This window comes from Microtus pennsylvanicus, chromosome 17 (assembly GCF_037038515.1).
Source record: "Microtus pennsylvanicus isolate mMicPen1 chromosome 17, mMicPen1.hap1, whole genome shotgun sequence".
Lineage (NCBI taxonomy): Eukaryota > Metazoa > Chordata > Mammalia > Rodentia > Cricetidae > Microtus > Microtus pennsylvanicus.
Genome location: NC_134595.1, coordinates 34818083 through 34826603, shown reverse-complemented (window position 1 = coordinate 34826603; position 8521 = coordinate 34818083). Strand labels below are relative to the sequence as shown.

Sequence of the window (8521 nt, the reverse complement as noted above, 5' to 3'; positions counted from 1 at the left end):
GGCATGAAGTTTTAATGCGTACCTATCCACCTCCCAGTATGTCCACACTCAAGTCCGGCTTCCTTAGCATGAAACACATGGCTTTTCATGATTACAACTGCGTATCATTCCCATTTTATCTATCCCATCTTCCCCATCCCCAACTCTAAGCTACTTAGAGTACATCAGCAGGTCCTCGAACTTACTATGCTTTTAGAACTACTTGCATGCCTTCCCTTGAACATTAAGCCCATCATTTAACTTACTAGCTCTCTTACAGACTCTGTGTCTCGCTCCCCTATAATTGCGGCAAGTGTCTCTGCTGGACGCCGAGTGGAACCGTGTAACAGCCAATGCTTCACTCCCTCCATCGGAGGTTATCATTTACTCTCCAGAAGCAAGTGTCAAACAAACAAATTCTAATGAGATTTGGAGCAGGTTTGGTGAGTCTGAGGGTGTGGACAGGTGGGCGGAGGAGAAGAGAAGCAAACAGAAGTGCTGTGGAGTTCAAACTTGAGGAGCAGAGCCACTCTGGAAACTGCAGTGTCAGGGCGGGGCTGGCCTACTGGCTGCAGAAGTGGCGGGGAAGTGAAGGTCATTGGGGCAGCCTAGGTGGGGGACTGTATCCAATAAGATGAGTTGCCATGATATAGCCAGGTGAAGGGAGGCACTGGGTGGGGTGGGAGGGAAGCTGTGAGTCAGGCTCCAAAGTCCTTTCCTAGATGGTCTAATTAAGGCAGGGAAATACCTCCATCCTGCAGCCCAACCTCAGAGAGGAAGAGAAAGAGATAGGGTAAAGGAAGATTTACACAGGACCAGCGCTGACTCTAGAGAGACAATAACAACAACACAGCCTTATGACCCTGTGCGGACTTGGCACAGGAAGACCAAGGGCTCCTGAGAAAGGTTCAAGACGGAAACAGAGAACTTTCCAGAAAGTGGTAGCATGTACAGGGAACTAGTGTAGTAGGTACCCCCAACAGAATATGGAAATTATCTTTCAGTGTAAATTCAAGTGGCCAGATTCAAACTAGAATTTGTTAACAATCCCGGTTCTGGAAATTCCTACTGTTTTGCTGGTATGACTCTAAACTGTTGGAGGTTTATCCAAGTTAAGAGTAAATCAGGAATGCTAATCTGAGCCCTCAAACAAAGGAGTTACAACTCTGTACGCGGAATTATCCACCCTACGCATTCTTTGAGACTGTGGGAAATCAGGTGTATTTTTATGAATATAGCAGAGATGAAAAAGAACTCTCATCTTAAAACAAAGAGATTCAAGCCAGGTGGGGGCCTTTAATCCCGGGAGGCAGAGGCAGGCGGATTTCTATAAATTCAAGGTCAGCCTGCTTTACAGAGTGAGTTCTGTAGCAGCCAGGACTACGTAGGGAAACCCTGTAGCAAACAAACAAACAAAACCGAAGAGAGTCCAGTAGGTTGGTGTACTTTGTGATCCCAGCACTCAGAAGGCAGAGGCATTAATTTCTACCAGATCAAGTCCAGCCTAGTCTACACAGTAAATTTCAGATCAGCTAGGGCTGTAGAACAAGACCTTGTCTCAGCAAACAAACACCACCAACAAAAGCCTTATCACCAGCAACAACAAATCCAGAACCGCCTGAGAGCCAAAGTCTGGTGAACTGAGGTTCAGAATTAGCTCACATTTGCTCTCCCTTGGATTTCACTTTGCAAAGGGCCAGAGGCCACACCCGCTCTCCACCCTTCCACAGTTATAGAGACAGTTCTTGCATGCCACCTTCCCAAACTTGGAGGACTTAAAGAGTCTGGCTAGTTTTCCCTTGGAGCTTTTAGAGCAATTGAAATGAACTATGATTGGTTGAATGGATTTTAAGTGTTAAGATGCTGATTTTTTGGTTTTTTTGAGACGTGGCCACCCTGCAAAGCCAAGAATAACCTTGATTCTTCATTCTCCCCCACCACCCTCACATGCTAGGATCACAGGTGTGCCCTATTATACCTGACTTTCACACACTCACACACACATACACACACACACACACACACATACACACACACACACACACACGGGGAGGGAGTTGAGACAAGATCTTGCTATGTGGTCTTGAACCCTGGGATTCACTGTGCAGATCAGGTTGGCCTCAAATGTGCAGCCTCTGCTTCCCTAGAACTGGGATTATAGTCAATCAGGTCCCCAGACCTTAGCACAACTGACACCATGAAGGAAGTACTATTCAGGCCTTGAAATCCAGGATATAGGTAGCAACATCTGCCAGAATGAGAACAAAGACCCTAATGCATCAGCGTCCACAGTTCTGGGAAAGTCCGTAACTGCACTAACCTTGCTTTTTGACTTCTGTGGCTCTGCTTCTGGTGAACTGTTCTTGTGAACTGAGGTGTGTCAGCCCAGATATGAGTTTTGTGCTTAAAAGCCACCCTGAGCAAGGTTTGGGACTGCACTTGGATCCTGAACACCCAATGCAGTCACTGGCTCCGAATAGAGACTTCTTACCAGCTTGGACCCATGTTTGAGCGGTATTCTCTGGCGGATGCATCACAACGATGGGCTGTGTCACCCTCTTAGTCTCTCTGCTCCGTCTCTGCTCTCTTTGAACCTACCCCATACTAGACAAGAGAAGCACCACCAGCTCTGCTAGAGGGCTCAACAGCCTCTAACTGCTGGCCTTGTGGAATTCCTCAGGCCCTTCACGCTGGTCTTCACACCACAGCGACAGTGCTCAGAAAACCCTTCACAAGGTCAAATCCTACGGATAAGTCCTCATGGGAGGCTCCCATCACCTTCCTTTCTTCAGGGGGCCACTGGAGATAGTAACCCACATCGTCTTCCCTCCTCATGCGGTGTTTTACACTATCTGTTGGTACACACCATTGCTTTGTTCATTTGCACTTTCTCACAGGAGCTAACCAGGACTGCTTAAGGTTCACCCTCCCTCCCCCACACTGTAGCTGTTCAAATATCTGGCTAAATCACAGATCTAAAGCAAAAAAGCTTATTTGTGGCATTTTGGGTACCAGACTTTGTCATCAGACCCTCACAATTTTATTCCTCTGAGTATACTTACGGCAGTTGCTATTGTATCACTGCATTTATATTTTTACTTATTCATTCATTCATCTATTTATTTGTTCATATATCTATTTATCCATCCATCCATCCATCCATCCATCCATCCATCCATCCATCCATCTATTTATTGAGGCAGGGATTCACACAGCCCAGGCTGGCCTGGACCTGTGTTGCATAGGATGACCTTGAACTCCTAATCCTCCTGAGTTCACTTCCAAGTGCTGGAATTACCAGCGTGCACCACTCCACTCCTCTCTGGAAGTAGGATTCGTATCCTGGTTGAATCCTTTTTTTTTTTTCTGTCTGGAGATGTTAAAATGAAATTGCAGGCTCTTCGCAAGCATGAATAAAGTTTTAAGACTTGAGGAAGCGGGCGTGTGTTCCTTCAGAAAAAGGACTCAGATGCCCAAGAGGGACTGAGGGCCAAACAGCAAGTAGGGGGCACGTTGACTCCAGTTTGGCATCTGCTTTTTTCTCTGCCCCCACCTCTTCCCTGAATCCGGCGATTCAGGTGTCTTGAGTCCGCCAGGACGCCCGGCGGCGCCCGAGGCTGCAGAGGGCGTTGCGACGCCGCCCGACGTCGCACCTTCGGCGGCTGCGCAGTGCGCACGTCAAAGCCGGGCTCGAGCCGGAGCTGGGCGCGGGGCGCCAGGAGCCGCGCGGCCTGAGAGACTCCGAGGCTTCAGTAGCCGCGCGAAGGCTGAGGCGACCTCAGAGGCGAAGGCGGTGCCGGGCCTCAAAGCCACAGCCGCAGCCAGCCCAAGCGCAGTAGCGCGGCGGCCACCGCGGGAACCCCCTGGGCCACCGTCCGCCCGCGCAGCCGCCGCCGCCGCGGGAGCCCGTCGCGGGGAGCAGCTGCGGGCGGAGGACAACGGAGGGCCGGAGCGCCCGAGCCGCGCCGCGGGGACCGAGCGAGCAGACCGAGGCGGCGGCGGCCGAGGACGGGGACGGCGACGACACGGAGAGGGAGCTCCCTGGCCCGGCCCAGCCCCGTGAGTGACCCTCCGGCCCTGCCCTGCTCGCGACGCGGACGCCCGCCGGCTTCCGCCCGGCCCGCCTCCATTTTCCCGGGTGGTGGCGGCGGCGGCGGGAGCGGCCCGGGTCAGCCGGAGCCCCGGGCACCGCCCCTGTCCTCGCCGGTGCTAGGTTTCCGGGGCCTGCCGGCCGGGGCTGCGGCTAACTCGGGGAGAGCTGGTCCGGCCAGCTGTCACTCCCGCCGCGCCGGGGACTTGGAGCACCTAGTCCCCGAGCCCCACACACCCTCCCTGTTAGCGGGACGCAGGCACTATCTTTGTAGGGACCCTTGCAGGAAAATGCTCAACTGATTTCTGGCTAGGAATTGTGCGCTCGGCGCGTTCCCGGGTTCGGTTGGAGCAACCCAAAGCGCCGACTGCGTGCCGGTGCCCTAGCGACTTCGAGGTGAACCCAGCCAGGAGGTAGCCTCCCCTGGGGAGCTTTAACGTGGTGATGTGAGAGATAAGACCGGGTACACAAATAACCGCGACACCAGGCAGGAGGGGATAGATAAGTCCTGTTTAAGAACTACCGATCGCTGGAAAGGTGCTCGTCGAAGACCTGACCTGTCGATCGTTTGTTTCCGCCTTCCCACGAATCTGGGAGGTTGCCTGGGTGAGGCGGTGCTAAACCGGGTCTAGAAGACTCGATTGGATTTGGGAGGAGAAGGAGGTTGCGGAGAAGGGCGTGGAGGGGCAACCAAGCCTTAGAGGACAAAGGTACAAAGAGCATGGGAATGTTGCTAATTCCATCACCAAGGTCCGCGGTAGGTGGGGTAGTATGAAGAGGCAGTTGGGGGTCAGATCTTTGAATGGCGTGGAGGAGCTGTTTGAGCGACCTTCCACGGGAAACTTAGAACTCATTTTTCAGTGACTCATGAAGCCGGAAATGTATGCTAGGGCATATTAAAGGCGCTCTCGTGAAAGGCAGGCGAGCAGAGAAGGCCACAGTCGTTGACATGGTTCCTTAAGTAGTAGGCAGTTTGAGATGGATTTTTGACAGCTTCCGAGGTGTTTAAGCCAAGGAAAATACCTTTTGCCAAAAGTGTCACTAGATACGCGCTTGGTAGAAGTTATGGAAAGAGGTCCCTAAATTTACCTCCTCTTCGCACACAAGGAGTTTGTGCTGGTGAGTTCTTTAAAATTGCTTCAGTACTTCTGTGCCTCCGTGTTGGAATTGAAATTTAAACTGCAAATTTATAAAAAAAAAAGATTAAAAAACTGTTACCAATTATCTAGACAGACAGTTGGACATACACCCTTTGCTGAAAGGGTAAGTTTTTCTTTAGTTTTTAGTTATGAAATTTTGGATAGCCAGAAGTGAAAGTTTTTAAGCTCTATTTCATAGTTAAAAAAAATAGCAAGTAATTAATAACTGCTAGAAGCCTACAGTATACTTGTGGAACTGACTTAGAACTTAATATTGATTTTGCAAACTCTTCTATGAACAAGGAAATACCTACTTTTTTCAGTTTTACATTTTTCTTTACCAAAGTAAGACATGATCTAGCTGATGCTGGTGGTGAACACTTTTAGTTCAGAAAGGCTGAATCTCTGTGAGCTTGAGGCCAGCCCAGTCTGCAGAAGGAACTGCAGACCAGATAAGATACACAGTGAGACCCTGTTTTGTTTTTTTAAGATATGCTCTTTGAAATGTGGAAGTAGGAGTCCATCTCTCCTTTCTCCACTTCCCTCCTCTCCCCTACCCTGCCCCCATATTTTGAAACAGGGTCTCACTGTGTAGCTCAGGTTCTTCTCCAATTTGCCATCCTCCTGTTTTGGGCTTCCAAGTGCTAGGATTACAAAAACAACTAGTTGTGGTTTTTTTTTAAGTTATCTTCTTAATCTTACCTCTTAGATTTTGTTGTTGTCAGCATTTTTGCATATTTCCTTTTTGTTCTTTTTTTTATGTCTACTTTCTTTACGTAAAGAGATACACTGTGTGTATTTGTTTACTTGTTTATTGGCATTTTGAGACAGAATCTTACTCTGGCTCAGGCTGTCCTGGAACTTGCTGTGGAGGCCAGGCTAACTTAAAAACTACAGATAGTTTTCCCGACTTAGCCTCCTAAATGCTGGAATTGCAGACATGAGCCAACAGCACCAGTATGGAAGTTTTCCTACGTGTTTGCTTGCTTTTTACCTGAAAAGTTGCATTGTTATTTACGGTTTCTTGTTGGGAGTTTATTTATTAGCTTCTCTTCAAGGTTTGGGCGCATTGCTGCTTACTGAAATGTGTTTTCATTTGGCAGAATGCATGTATCTGATTATGAGGGATGGAGGAGAGCACACAGCAGGTGCTTTTAGAAGGGCAACTGAGGGGCTGGAGAGTGAATATTGCTCTTGCAGAGGACCTGAGTTCTGTTCCCGTTGTGTTTTCAGAGTCCAGTTGGGTTCTGTACGGCTCCAGCGGCTCCACACACTCCATGGTCACATACCCACGTGTTTACACAATTAAAAAGAAAATTAAATGAAGGGCACTGTGAAAAGATTACATTCATGGCTGATATATTGTCTCCTGTACACTATAATGTTGTGACCCTTCCTACCCTCTACCTACTACTAAAATATGGTCTCTGTACTAGGGCTGTCCACAGGAGTATGCTTTTTAATCATGCCATTAGAAAGATTCAGGCTGAATGCTGGCACACAAAATTTAGTGAAATGATATGCTGTCATTACAAGGGAGCATTTTTTTTTAATGTAGCTTAGTTTAGTTTATTGGCATTTTAGACTGTAGGTCCTTGTATTAAATCAGCTATTATTCCTTTTGTGTTTTGCTGTTTCTTTTTTGAACACTGTAGAAAATGAGATGATGAAGTAGACTGTGCTTTTTGTTGTGTTTTTTATTCCACACTGGCCTTGAACTCAGATTTACCGACCTCTGCCTACCAAGTGCTGGAATTAAAGGAATATGCCACCACTCAGCTTTGTTCCTGTTTTTTGAGACAGAGTCTCATTCAGTAATTCATACTGACCTAAACTTAACTTTGTAGTTTAGGCTGGCCTAGGATTTGTGGTAATTTTTTTGCCTCAGCCACATGCTGGGATTATAGATGTGTGCCACCACTGCGGACTTGAGTTTTCATAAGATTAATATGAAATAGTTTGAACAGTCCAGTTACTTACTGGGTTTGGTTTTATAATTTATCTTATGTGAATCTTTATTGTATATTGTAAAGTGTATATGCTATATAGCATCTTTGTTATTTTCTAATACTCAAAAATTTTCTTTTTGTCAATTTTTGTTAAGTATGGATTTTTGTAGCATTTGCTGTATTCTACCAAGGTCATAATTTTCCTGAGAAGTTGATCACTGACTGTTGATACTTGTCCTGCTGGCTGTATAAATAAAACTATAGATGTAGACAGACAAAATCACACTCCCCTCCCCACAAGCATAAAAGAGAAAAGAGATAAAATCTAGTGATAGACCAGAATTTCAGGTGGCACTTTTTGGGTGCCATTTACTGATCTTTTAAATCCTACCTCTTAAAAAAAAATCCATTCGCCTCTTTTTCATGTGTCATTTTAATAAGGTGTTTGCTTTTTATCATAGATAATATGAATAGTATCAATTTTTTATTTTTGTAGACAAAATTTCTCCATGTGATAAAGTTTGGGAAAATGAAATTTCCGTGGATCCCTGAACTAGGTTACTTCTGTCTTTGGATGCTTTATTCCAGGGGTGTGAAGATACTATACTGTATTTGTGTCTGTGCAGGACAAACCAAGTAGCTGAATTTTCACAAGGGTATAATTACTCTTGCTTTTTGTCAGAGAAGACGGATAGTCAAACCTTTGGTAAAAGAATGTGTGAGCCAGGTGGTGCTGGTGGTGGTGCACGCTTTTAATCACAGCACTTGGGAGGCAGAGGCAGGCAGATCTCTGTGAGACCAGGCCAACCTGGTCTACAGAGCAAGTTCCAGGACAGCCAGCGCTGTTACACAGAGAAACCGTGTGATAAACTTGTGTGGTTTTATTTTTGTGTTTTTTGTTTGTTTGTTTTATCTGGGGTCCAGGTATGTAGCCCATAAGAACCTCTAATGGTCCTTGTGCTTCATCCTCATTTGAGTGCTTGGGTTATAGACATGTTACCAGTATGGTATAGTGCCTAGCTAGAGTAGTCTTGTATGGAACTGTATTTAGTTTCGTTTGTTCTTTTGAGACTGTTACAGAAGCCTGGCCTCAAACTCAACAGAGATCCTCCTGCCTCTTCCTCGCTCGGGCTGAAACTAAAGTGAGTGCAGGAGCCGCCACACCTGGTTTTCTCGCTGTCTCATTCTAGTGGTTGTGATGAAGAGAACACACGGCATTACGTATAGACTAGTCTGGGAGTAAAAAAAAAATGTTTGGTTTCTGCTTCTCAGACCATCCAAGATTATGAGAAGAGTTATTGAGATTCTTGGTAACAGAGTTTAGATTGAAGGTTAATGGCTCATTGCCGTCAGCATCGTGTGTG

General features: G+C 46.8%; 1 protein-coding gene across 1 annotated transcript in view; it reads left to right on the top strand.

Moving 5' to 3' along the window:
- Positions 1-3901: 3901 nt before the first annotated feature.
- Cab39 (calcium binding protein 39) overlaps positions 3902-8521 on the top strand; it is a 79049-nt gene continuing 74429 nt past the window's right edge. Inside the window, exon 1 of the mRNA XM_075952199.1 lies at positions 3902-4038. The gene's annotated coding sequence lies outside the window, so the exon portion shown is untranslated. The remainder of the gene's footprint in view (positions 4039-8521) is intronic.